The sequence below is a fragment of the Larus michahellis genome, chromosome 4 (assembly GCF_964199755.1).
Source record: "Larus michahellis chromosome 4, bLarMic1.1, whole genome shotgun sequence".
In the NCBI taxonomy this organism is placed as follows: Eukaryota; Metazoa; Chordata; class Aves; order Charadriiformes; family Laridae; genus Larus; species Larus michahellis.
This window is the reverse complement of record NC_133899.1, coordinates 37,285,472-37,298,858: the sequence shown is the minus strand read 5'-3', so window position 1 is coordinate 37,298,858 and position 13,387 is coordinate 37,285,472.

Below are 13,387 nucleotides of genomic sequence, written 5' to 3'. Positions count from 1 at the left end.
GAAATATGTGTTCCTTTTTTCCCTGCTGTCATTTATGTCAGTCTTGAATAGATTCTGTTTCACTATGCAGTGGATTACACCCAGAGCTTATGGATATGAATATGGGTTGCTTGCTTTGCTCTCTCTGATCATGCTCCAGCGGTATTAACACTTGGGGTCAATCTGGATTATCCCATGTTTAAAAGATGGCAATTAAACACTTCAATTCTTAATTTCTGAGAATTTCTTCTTGCTTATAAGAAGAGCTAAAGAAATTGCTCGCACAGTTTTATTTTGCCAATTTCTTGTTGCTGGTGGTCTGGGTAGCGGTAAGGGGAAAAAGAAATACGACTGTTGCACAAGTATTCTTCCTTGGAAGGGGGACTGATTTGAACAAGTAGCATGGAACTTGAAGGCTGAATGGGTGACTTCACTCTTCAGAGACATTTTTTCCTTCTGTGCTGAGCTCAGTAGTCAAAATTAGCTAAAACGCATCCCTAAAGCAAAGTCTGGAGTCCAATTTTTACCAGTTGTGTGTTCAGGAAGGAGTCTGGTTTGTCATCACAGGAGGTAAGGGTGGCTGCATGAGAGAGCGTCTGGGATACCACGGAGTGAGAAGGAACTTGGGACCCACTTCCAAGCTGGAAGAAAACCACAAAGAAAAGCAGAAGGCTATCTTTAGCATGCCAAGTACATTAGATGAAAAGATGAGATCATCCTGTAGGTAAAGGAGGTTTTCCTCTAAAATATATATCTCTGATGTCATGAAGTAGCTGGTGTGAAAACTTGCTTGATATGTAGTAGCTTAGATATTTTAGCTCACTATTTATTTTTATCCTCAGTATGCTAACTAGGAAAACAGTGTCAGAACTACATGAAATGAAGGCATTTTGAGTAAGAAAAAACATTTCAAGCAAGTTTAGAAATTATTGTGAGAAAGACTTTATTTAAAATACTGCTAAATCTTCTTTCTAAAGGCACTGTTTTAGAACTCGAACAGCTCTCATCAGGAGTGAACAGGAAGCTTCAAGGGCCCTGACAAAGTGAGCAAAGGGCAAATGAAAGCAAGATGTTTGCTTAAACTCGCTGTGTGATCTTTTCTAGGGCTGCGCTATGAATTCCAAGCTTGACCGTAGTTTTCTGCCTGCTTTTTTTAAAAGTAGAGATTTTTATCTATAGAAAGGACTTTGCAATATAACTATGTGGTATGGAGTACATACTATCTCTATATTAAGACCAGCATAAATCAATGATTTCAGTTTTTAAGATTACATTATTCTTTTCTCTTGTGGAAAAATGTGTGACTGCATGACCAGATAGCAGCTACATGTCAGTACCGATGTTAAATTTAGGTTTCCAAAATTTATTTCCCATATTCTCTGATAGTATGCAAGGAACATGAACTACCCAAGGTTTAAAACAGCCCACATAATCATAGGATTCCAAGAGGCCGGAGTGCCTACAAGTACCCTTAGCCATGAAGGTGTTAATCAGTGTATATACTGTCTCATCTGCATCTAAGAAGCCCTGCAATTAAAATTAGAACTTTTATGCCTGGTCCCCAGCTTGCTGCTATTCAAAGCTCCTATCTGCATACACTGGGGATGGAAAAGGCCTTTTGAAAGTAAATAATTGAAAAAATTAGAGGGATTTTCGAAGATTGCAGAGCTTCCCTTTAGGACCAGTCCAGGAGCCCTGACCTTCTGTCAAAGTACAAATTACCCCCATATGGTGATGTCCGTTCTCTCAACTGTAATTTATTCATTATGCAGAGTGCCGAATACCAAATGGTGAAAGCACAGCAGCAGAACAATGAAACAGGCTTAGGAAGCTAATAAGTGTCCAATCAATGAGAACCTAATGAACTATAACATGTAATACTTTATAAGGCATTCAAATTAAAAAGGGGGGGGAAAAATCAACAACGATGCAATATCAATTTACTTATTCCAAGTCTAATCAAATGAAATAAGCATCATTCTCCAAAAATACAGCCATAACTGACATTTGGGAAGGGGGGATGAGTAGAAGGTAGGATCAAGCCAAAATTCCTTTAAGAACATAATTATGTACTAACCACCTGTCCTTATTGAATGTAGGCTCTTTGCACCAAACTCTTTCAGTCAGGTAGTAAAAGGTGGGTTTTTTCCAGTATCGGTGCTTGAGAAGGGAGAAGCAGTATAAATCTGTAGAATAAGTGAATATAATAAGGGTAGCTGAAATCTTTATCAAGAACTCATAGGTGTATTTTGTCAAAATGCATCACCTTTACCTTTCAAGGTGAAGGCAAAAACTTATTTTTTAACTGCACACAACCTTTTCCACTGTATCCCAAGAGCCTTATTTTACTTTGAGTCCCGTTCCCACCTTTGCCAAAAACTCCTGGATCTCATTCTGTAGAAATAATAATAATTAATAAAACATGCAGAAGGTAATCTCAGGAAGGTGTTCTGTCCTTCCTAAGCAGCCAATATGCAGAATGTCTTCTGGATAGAGCTGTTTTCAATGAAACGCTGGCAAGGAAGTTATTAACTCCTTCCCCAGATGAGCAGGTGACGGCAGAGATCCAGGTACCCTGTCTGACGGAGCGCTCAGTTGGCTTTCCTGTCTGCTGGGCTGCACAGTCGAGGATCTCTGTCCTTTAGTCTTCTGCCACCGAGACACCCGTCTTTAACTGAGAAATTTCAATTAGCCTGCCTCTGAATTATTGTTTCTGCATTATTTTTTTTTTTAAAAAAGCTTGTTTTGGGTTGTTGGGGGTGGGGGGTGGGTTGTGGTGGTTGTTGGTTGGACGATTTTTTTTTGTAATTTAAGTCCCCTTAATCCATTTTATATTGGCTCCTATTGCCTTCCCTGACAGAAAAGGTGCCAACAAGATGGTTCATTCTCGTCTCAGCCAGCTACACATATTAGCAATTCTCACAGCAGTTGCCAAGTATAGCTGTACGTCCTCCTCTTTGAGAGTGGCTCTAGTTTTCTTTTTCCACAGCAGTTGACATTAAGTGTCTTCTGTGTTTCCTGCTGCTCCTGTTTGCATGTGATAGCGGTTAGTGTCAGCTTCACTATCCCTCCATTTCTTCTTCTGCGTGTGCCTCCTTCCTCTTGTAACTTTCTCCATTAAAAAGAATAAAATAAATCGCTATATTCATTTATAATTCTGTGTTTAAATTTGATGAAAGGCGTCTTGGACGCTGGACTTCTGTTGCCAGCTCTGCCGCTGACATTGTGGCCTTTTGCACCAGCCACGAGAAGTCTTTAGGTTACGCTGCAGGAGCCTTGACCGTGGCACAGGGCTGCGTATGAAAGCAGAAACCTGAATTATGTGTGCCTTCAAACACGTGGTCATAAAAGGTTTTGAGGATCTCACTCCTCAGATGGGCAAACAAGCACTATTCTTAATAGTCACGCATTTCTTAGAGCTTTCTTATCCTGCGTTAGTACGAAACCAATAGCAAAGGAACCCTATGAAGCCATCAGAGTTGCAATATGTCTGTGTCGTTTCCTTCGGGACCACAGCCACTGGAGCAGATGACTTCTGGGGCAATTCTCACTTTTTCATCAGTGAAAGGTGTTATAAAATGGATATTGTGTGCATTTGTCTGGATACCTGTTCCAACAGATGGGCCCTAGGAAGGGTGCTTAGCATTTTAGGGACACTGGACCCATGTGGCTAAGGTGAGTGGCTAAGGAGCTCTCATCAGTGAGATTTCCACCAATCCAAGGAAAACTCTTGAAAAATCTAATCAAGTTTTTCCCAGTCTGTCTCATACAGCAGTAAAGACAATAGGATGCAAATGCAACAAACCCCACTTTGGAGTCTGACTGTAAGAAATAAATTATTATTCTTTGGATTATTTTTTTTTTTACAGTTCTGCGTTATTTGTTGGCTCACAGATCTTTCTTTTTCTTTCTCACACCTCACACTTTGGCATGACAGCCTCAAAGCAATTGCTACCAAGATTACATTAACAAAATTCACCCAGCAATGCAGGTGCAGTAACACAAAAATGAAAATGAAACCAACAAAAAGCAGGAGAAAAAAAAAAAAAAAAACAAACCATGACAGAACTGCTTTGTTTCCCCAATTATCATCATGCAGTCCGGACATGAAGAAGCAACGAACAGCTATCTCACTGTGGGTAACACAGAAAAGCTCTTCTCAGAACAATGGAAGCAGCCTCCCGTACTCAGAACGTGAGCTGTCAGCGGGAATTAATGTCCATCAGATCTTCCCCATCGCTGGGTGTTCCACTGCTGGGCTGACCCAGGAGGTGTGCACGCGGGGTTAAGGGGGAAGGCAGAGCACAGAAGACTGTAAGGCATCCAGTTTAAAGGAGTATTATCAAACTAAGTCGTTGTTTTTAACTGCCCTTCAGGGACTGGAGTGGAATCTCAGTCCCTTTTTAAGGAATGGAAGTTTTGCCTGTAACAGTAAAAGCCGAATAAATACTTTTAACTGTTTGACTTTTTTTTTTTAATTTTCATTTAATTATTACTACTGTTTTAAAGCCAGCCGCAGCACATAGGGTTAAAGATGTAAAATCTCTGCGTGGTGCAATAAAACTGATACTGAAATAGTGTCCCCCTACTGTAGGAGGAATCTGCAATCAGGACTTCCAAGCACATGCAAAAAATAACTCTTGGATCAGTCTTCTTGTCTTCCAGTAGACTTGGCAAGAAAGACGAGCCATATGTGAAGCCAGCCATATATCAGTTATGTGGTCTTAGATATTTGCAATAAAACAAAGGACTTTGCTGTCAGCCCTCCTGATTTCATGAAGCCTTTACAGCTCACAGCAATGTCCCTTTATCAAAAGCCACAAAGTTATCCTTAGACATGTGCATTTCTTAGGGAAAATATTCTCTGAAATAGCTATTTATGATTAAATCCATCAGGGAAGGGGGAAGACATGAAAGGACCTAATACAGTCAGTTTCAGCCATGCTGAATGCATCTAGATGTAACAAGTGGGTGTAAAAACAATTAAAAAGAAAAGAAGCAAGACTGGGGGGCTGGGGGAGGGTGGTGGAATTAAAATACACATACACGAGACATTAAGATCAAAAAGAAAATCTTGGTGACAGCAATGCGGATGCCCTGGTAAATTAAGTGGAACTAAGACTTCACCCCCGAATTCCTCCTGGCCATTTATTTAGACATTATTAGCTGGCAGTTCCATACAGGGATCGCGTTAGGAGTGGGTTCAAAGAAAGAATTTTATAACGGTGCTTTTCCCAGCTAATTCTGGGTGGACAGCCTGCACGCAAGGAACCAAAAGGAAGGCTGGGGAGTAGTTCAGGGTGAGCCACGAAGTGAGGTCAGGAGCTAATGAACAGCTGACACCCCGGACTTGCAAAACCACGTGGACGTGAATGGCCCTACGTGTGGGATTGCTCACACGTGAAGTTCAGCGTGCGCTCAACCTCAGCATAAGAGCTAGTAGTTTTATTTGATGTAGTGGTAAAAGGAGTCAGGGAAAAGGATTTAAGAAGTGAGGTGATGTGATTACAGCGGTGTTTTTCTGAACTTGCCTTACAGAAAAGGCTTAAGAGAATGGAATTGTTGCAAAACTAACGGGGTTTATTTTAGAACAGCAGTAATGGCTTTGGCAAACAGTTTGTGAGAATTTCAAGACTATAATAGCAAATGCTGATTTTTTAATCAAGTATTATTAACTATTACATTATAAGCAACAGTAAACCCCCAATGGACAGATTAGCATTTCTGTTCACTTTTAAATACTTTTTTATAGCATTCTTTTGGGGCAGAATCTGAGTTTTTAAAGTATTTGAGCTTTCTAGGTCCAATTTGGTGAGGCTGTTGAGCTCACTTTAAGTACGTGATTTGTCTTATTGGAATTAGTGGCTTACAATCACGTATGTGCCTAAGGACCTTGCCATGTCATCCAGGTTGTCCTTTTTTTTTCCCTTTAAAAAAATCGAGAAGAAAAAACCCTAAAACTGACTCCCCTCCCACCTCTTTTTTTCAATCCCGCTATATCCAATATTTGCAAATAAACTTTTTAATCAGTTTATGGATTCAGATACCAGCGAAATATTTGCTTTAGAAGGAGTATCTCTTACTAATGTCCTGCTCAATATCATGCTGGTCTTGTGGACTCGGTACATAAAGCCTAAGGGCTTTTATTCAGGGAATCTGCTATAGCGAAGTTTATAATTTATAACTCTAGACAGGGCAACAAATTCTATCATACAAATATTTGAAGCTATCACAAGGAGAGTGATCAAGAACAATCCTTCACTCAGAAGTTGCACTTGCAGCTCATTTCAGTCACTTTTCATTATTTCACCACAGGGGAATAGTTTCAAGGAATTATTATACTAACCATTATATTAAAAATGAGCCTTAGAACTCCACCCCCACCCCAATAAATATCATTTAACATTCATTGTTGTGGAAATATGTAACAGACAAGTCAAGAGGGTTTTTCTTTTTTTTCCTTCTCACAAAGGTATGAAAATATTAGCAAATGCTCAGATCTCCGCTACTCAAAATATTATGGGTCAGATCCAAGCCGAGTGGAGAGGTCAGTGCTCCATCATCACAGCTTTATATCATTATGGGCTTTAGGGCATAATAGCCTGTGAGGAAGCTTGGTTAAAAGATGGGAAGGAAACCTGAAAAAGGTTAATTATGGCAGGCACAGCACTTGACAGTTCCTTTTCAATCTGATTCAGCTCAGCTGTGAATGCCGTTGTGTCCTCAGCACAAAGATCCTGCTCTCTGCCACGCTACTTTCTGTCACCCCAAGGCTGTGGCATGGTTCGCCCAGAAGAATGGATCCCAAACCCAAATGCCATGTGTTTTCCAAAGGGTGCACCTGCTTTGCTGTGGATCTGGTGCTTAAGGGCTCGCCGTCTGAAACCTTAACACCCAGAAACTTGTTTTGACAGTTTGGGTTATGTTCGTTAGGGAGTCCGAGGGCTGAATATTTCTTGGGGGAGCGCGGAGGAGAGGGGAAGAAGCACAAACAAAACAAAAACTTAAGCCTGTGACTAATTGGCTGAAAGGATGTGAGCAATTCGGCTCCACTTAATTGAATGTGGACTCAAATTAAAAAGAAAGAGTAATTGCCTTCAAAACTTTGCATTGCAGATTGCTGGCCTCTTCTATACATTAAGTGAAAGCCTTCGAGCACATGTGTCAGTGGTGTTGCTGACAGGAACCCAAATATCCTGTTATATGCATCTGCATTCAGAGGACTTCATTCTAGAAGGGATTAGTCTGCATTATATTGATGGTTTTATTTACAAGATGAATTTTCATGAAAAAAAGTATCCTGATTTTGGCTGGAAATTTCAAATCATGACCATGCCTTCTAAGTGCTGGCTGCATTCCAAACACTTCCTGATCAGAAGACCTGAAAATAGTACTTTATTTTTCAATGTAAAAATAAAACATTTTTGCATTTGGAGCCAAGTCTGTATATTTTTACACAAATTTTCCATTGATTTTGAAGGCGGCTTCAGTTGAGAAAAGCCTTACCTGAGTTAAACATGAATAACCAAGGAGCAGAGAGTCAAGGAATTCACCCACGAAAATACAGAGCTTGGTTCTGAGGCCTTTTTTTTAAATAAAAATAATGAATTAAATTGTTTTGTCTGCACACTGACATTGCCATTTATTCTTTATATCAAAGCAGCATCCACAACTTCTAGACCTATTGTGCTATGCACAAAAACACAGAACAAAAGAAATGTCCTACCTCTCAAAATACTTCGCTGCAAGAGCAACAAAGACCCTTTGTTTGCTATTTAAGCAAGATTGGTGGACATCATCTCTAAGCAGAAGCTCTGAGAATCAGCCTTTTCCATCCTCCTCCGAACATGCATATGCACATTTTTCACGAGTCTGCTACAGTAAAAGGACTCCTAAAGAAAAGAATGGAGCAGAGCAAAAGGAAAATATTACTTTATATTAATAACAAATGGAGAGCACAATGCGTTCCACATACAAAGGTTACCCATTTATGGAACTGGAAGCCAAGGGCATTTTAAAACTTAAAGATCCCTTAAATAAACATATTGATTTAAGTAGGAAGCAAATATTCTTAGCTCAGCAGGTAGTTGGTATCTAAATCACATTCAGACTTCACATAAATACACATGTCAAAGCATTTATCTAGTAATAAAAAAAACAACTCTTAAGGAATGCAGTTCAGATAGGGAAGTGTCAGTTATTTTGCACATTTCCTATTTCCAGCTCATTAGTTTCAGCTTTTGACAGGGGTGGAGCTGAAAGAGGGGGTCAGAAATCCTGTGGAGGTTTTTCTCTCCTCCCAATTTCACATGAATAAACAGAGGGAGGGAGTCCCCTGCCTGTCTGCCAGGCTCTTATCTATCATATTTAGATGCTAGATGCTGTCAGATATTAGATAGCGATGCCTGTAGGTATTGCCAGTTACTGGGAAATTAAACCTGAAATAGAAGATACTCCTTTCCTTTCCCAAACTGGCTTTGCTTTAGGAGCAGGTTTGGACATCCTTCAAAAAATGTTGATGTCCAGACAAAGGTGACAGGATTGTATTTCTGTCATTCATTACTTCCACCTGATTTTTTTTTCCCTCCCTCACTCTGACCATGGTCTCTTAGCAGCACCCCATCTGCATCTTTTCTTTCGCCTACATTCTTACATTCCTCTCAAATTCAGATCCTCCCACTCCAGAAGTGGTAGGTTTAAACTTAACACTGCTGATTTTTATTTAAACTCTCATCATGCAGGAAACCTCCGTGAGTATTAGAAATTCTTAGAAATTCTGTGTTTTCAAGATTAGAGCCAATAAAAAATAGCCAGTTTTCTTTGATTTCCCCCTAAAATATTTCAGAAAATGAAGATGTTCCTCTAAGATATTCCTGTAAGAGGAATTTGAATTTCTATCTAATTCTAATTCTTGGAAAATGTCCCTACGAGCACTGACAATCAAGTTAGCAATTACCACCCTTGTGCTAGAAGTTACACGCCTGTGAACTGAGATACGATAACCACCTGGGCAGGCTTCTCCCTCCCAGCAGCAAAGCAAACCCAGCCATCATAAACTGTGAAATGAGAGCCAGTGTGCAGCCAGGTACTGTGTGTCAGCTCCAGGTTGGTGACTTCCAGCTGATGGAAGGTACCTCCCTGAGACACTCTGGCTGCCATTACCCCAGCACGCAGCCTAAGCACCCTGGAGTAGCGCTTTAAGTGATGATCCTTCCCACCTGATTTATTCTTTCTTTCATAATCTTACCTGTGTAGGCGCCGTCTTGGTTTGGTTTTGGTAGAATCCGTTAAAAAGACCACAAACTGCACTAAAATATGTCTGCATGTCTTCATGTCAGTCTGCATGTGTATGCAGCCGTGTGGTTTATAGAGGGTAAAGGGAAAAATATGGCATGGCCCTTTGAATTAGAGAGGTCTCAAACGGTATTTTGCACATGTGGGATCTTACACACCTTTGGATCATCCTTTGAAAAAAAACTGTGTGAATTTTGAGGTGCTTTTAGTGCACTATGTATGAAATACTACAGCAAAATGGTTGGCTGTGATTTGATGATCGGGTGGAGTTTTGGTTTGGTTCCTATCACTCCCAGGCTTTTGCTCACATGATTCCGCTCCTAAAATCTCTGTGGTTTTGACAGGAAGGAGAATTATGAGTTCTTTTAAAACTCATCTCCAGAAAAGGATATAGGTGGAACAAATGACCCGTGACATTTATCACTACTTGGTAGGATGGGACTTCAGTCTGCATTAAATTGTAAGCTAGCTGCACCAACAAAGATCACAGCTTTTGGGCTCAAATCTCAAATTTGTTGTGTGGCACCATCATAAAAGTGGTGCAACTTCCTCCCAGGCTTCTGAGCAATTACTAAATATGGCAGCGGTGGAGATCTGGAGATGCTGCATGACTTTTCTCTTTCACACACCCAGGAGATCAGTAGTCTACTCATTGTAGCCGGTGAAGTATTGTAGTCTGCGTGATTGCAGAAACAGACCCAAAAGTAGATTTATCATTAAGAAATAAAAGCTTTTGTGATATAAATTTATCTTTATTTGAGAGTAAAGCATAGACAGATGCTCATAAGTCATACAAGACCATCATGAAAAAAAAAAAGGCAAAAAAGTACCCCACTTATTAAATGAAAACAAAACACTAAAGCAAAGTTGGACACAAAAATTACTTGGTGCCTTCCTTGTCTTGAGTTTTCAACTGTCCTGTGCAGATTGTGAAGCTAACAGTAGCTAATAAGAGAGTAAGTGATCCAAACATGAAAAACATTTAGTTTGGAGCCCATCAGATGTCAAGATGGGCCATGTCTCACAGGTGTTGTGGAGAGTGAACTTGGCGGAGAAGATGCTGACCTAGCAGTAACAGAAGTATATAATCCTGCCACTGTTGTTAATTTTTCACAAATTCCCAGTCGGTTCTTTGATATGCAACTCCAAAAAGTTATTGTTTTTCCCCATTTTTTTTTCTTTTCTGTGAGCCAATAAAGTGAAACTGTAACATCAGTGTTGTTTGAAAACATATTTATGTTTGTTTTCCCTATAAAAAGAGATAATAATGTTATGTTCCAATAATATTAAGTTGCAATGTTATTTGCAAGATTGCAGAGCTTTTAATTTTCTGATTATTTCCACAGTGGGAGTTTCAGCTCAATTTCTACCAAGACACTTCTATCTGTTTCGGTTATTTTTTTATTACAGCTAGAAGCAACAATAATTGCCTTTAGTGTATGAAAACATGACTGAGGAGACAATTGTTGTCCCCAAAGACTAAAATCATCAGCATACATTTTTGATGTAAAATTTTTGTAAATTAATTGCAAGGTCCTATAAATATTATATTTACTAAAATTGTGTTGTCTGCTGTCTTCAAAGAAACAATCCTTTTTTTTTTTTTTTTTAAACTATGCTTTATACACAGTACATTTCCTGAGGCAGAAAACAAAAACATGGAACAAAATATCAGCCTTCCACTTTTGTAATTTTACATTCTACTACTCTTCTTTCCCAACTCTGGGGTTTCTTTTTAATATAATTCTGGAAGGATACAGAAAAAAAAATCAATAAAACTTTCAATAATCAAGCCCCATTTTCAGTTTTTCACTATTCAGCTGATCAAAAAATTAAATATCCATCCCAAGTGATAAGGCAGTGCTTTTACATTTGATTTTGTCAAAAAACAAGAAAAAAATTCAGAATGTCTGACATTTTGTGCAATATTTTTTTCCACAATTTCTATTCAGAAATGATAAAATAAAGCCTTTTAGATGAAAACCTTCTAATGAGAACATTTCAACTAGAAGTTCTCCAATCCACAGTTATATCTTGGAAAAAATTATCTATCAAGACTTCTAAAGGATTTCTCCTTTACAGCCCCCATAGAGGAGCCTGACAGTCTGCCCAGGACCTGGAACTATGGTCGTCAAAAGTCTCTGAAATAACTTGGGTAGATGCCAAGATTAATAAGCCTTATTAAAATTACACTACTTTGTTTCCAATCTTTCCTGGTAGAAAAATAAACCACAGTCAGCTTTTAACTGTGAAAAAAAAAAACAAACCCAAAACAAAAACAAAAAAAAACAACAACTGGATTTTGATTTTTAAAAAACTAATCTTTAACTGGACTCTAACATCTTTGCAGCTGTGTTATTTCTCCGTCTGGTGTGTCCTGTGTAACCCAGACGTACACAAATTTCACATGATTTGTGTGTACATGGCAAAACACTCAAGGCACCCGGATTATGTCCTTTTCCTATTGCTGCATTTGACTGCAGGAGCTACAAAAAAATTGGGATAAATAAGCCTTTTTTTGAAGGAGATGGGCAGTGTTACAGCTAACATCAAGAACAGTGATTAGTTCCAATAGATATTTCAGCAGATTTACTCCAGTCAGAATGGTGGTCCTTAACTTTTGAGCAGGCAGCACATTGCACTTATATCAACTAGTGTTATCAAATTTGCTCCTAGAAAAACGGTAGAAAACATAGGAAAAATCATTACTCAGAAATCATGCCTTCATAAGAAGATCTGCTCTCCAGAGAGGATCAGGGACCAGATTGCACAAACAACAAGAAGTATCTGAGGATATAACTTGATATGTCCTTGACAACTTCAGAAGAGGTCAGTCAGCCTGTGGTTATTTACTTATTTGTTTATTTTTAAAGCCACAGTACCAGAAGGTTCCTTTTTGAGCTAGTGATAGCAACACATTTTCTCACGTACCAGTGGAGACTGGTGTGGTAGAAGGGCTCCAGCTCACCCGCCAGCACCAGAGGGAAGATGGGTGTCCTCTGGGACATGGGAATTCATCTCCAAGTAACACAAATGAGTAACAGTGCTCTTCCCTGCCGTAATACCACTGCAATCAAGCTCTCAACATGATTTACAAACTCTATGGGATTAACCAATAATATACTGATTAGCCAATAGCTATTGAATCATCTTTCACTTCAGAAAAGGATCATTGTATCCGACTTGGAAAATATCGTACCGCTGGCTCCCAACCACTGCCACTAAACAAAGCACAGTGCTGATAAATGCTGTATGGCATTTTAGCCCAAGAAGTTTATCTCTATATCTACAAAAATAACTAGGAACAGGAATAATAACTGAATCCTAAATTATTGTGCATCATCTGCCTGCATTCATATATCATCATTTAAACATGTTTCAGCACCTAGGAATAGGAAAGGGTTAAACAACAGCCGATTTCCCGTGCTCGATAACTTAATGAAAAACATTCAGGGTGCTTTTTAAGAGCAACAGACTTATACTGTTGGATGGTAATCTTTGGTATATCTTTTTTTTTTTTTTTTTTTTTTTCCACAGGGAAAATATAGGCAAGACAGATTTTGCTATAATTCTTCCTAATTGCTCTAATGCATTTCATTTTATTTTAGTGTTTTCAGTTTATAAAAACAGTTAGCATCAGTTTGTTTCCAGTTTTAATGGAGATAAACTCCTCCTTTTCCCTCTGAAAAACTTCACAATATGGTTGGAAATGTCAGCAATAATTAGACAAAATGCTTGTGAAAACATAAAATAGAAACAATACATCTTTTTATAATGGAATTGGTTTGTCTGATTATCGCAAACAATGTACATTTCCAACTGCCCAGGAGGGTCATTAGAGCTTATGAAAATCAAACTCTGTTTTTTCTGCTTCATACATCGTGGACAACAATATTGTCTCCAGGATCATTATATATTGTCTGGCTTTATAAGTATATGTTAGACTTTCTTGAGCTACAGTGAACCAGGAGCATGAAATGCATTCAAAAATAAAAACAACAGGGGAAAAAAAAAAAAAAGAAAATCATGTTATTAACTAAATAACTGTTACATAGAAATTATAGAAGGAAAGATAACCTCACTGAACACAGTACTCAAGGGACCTTGGTTTAAT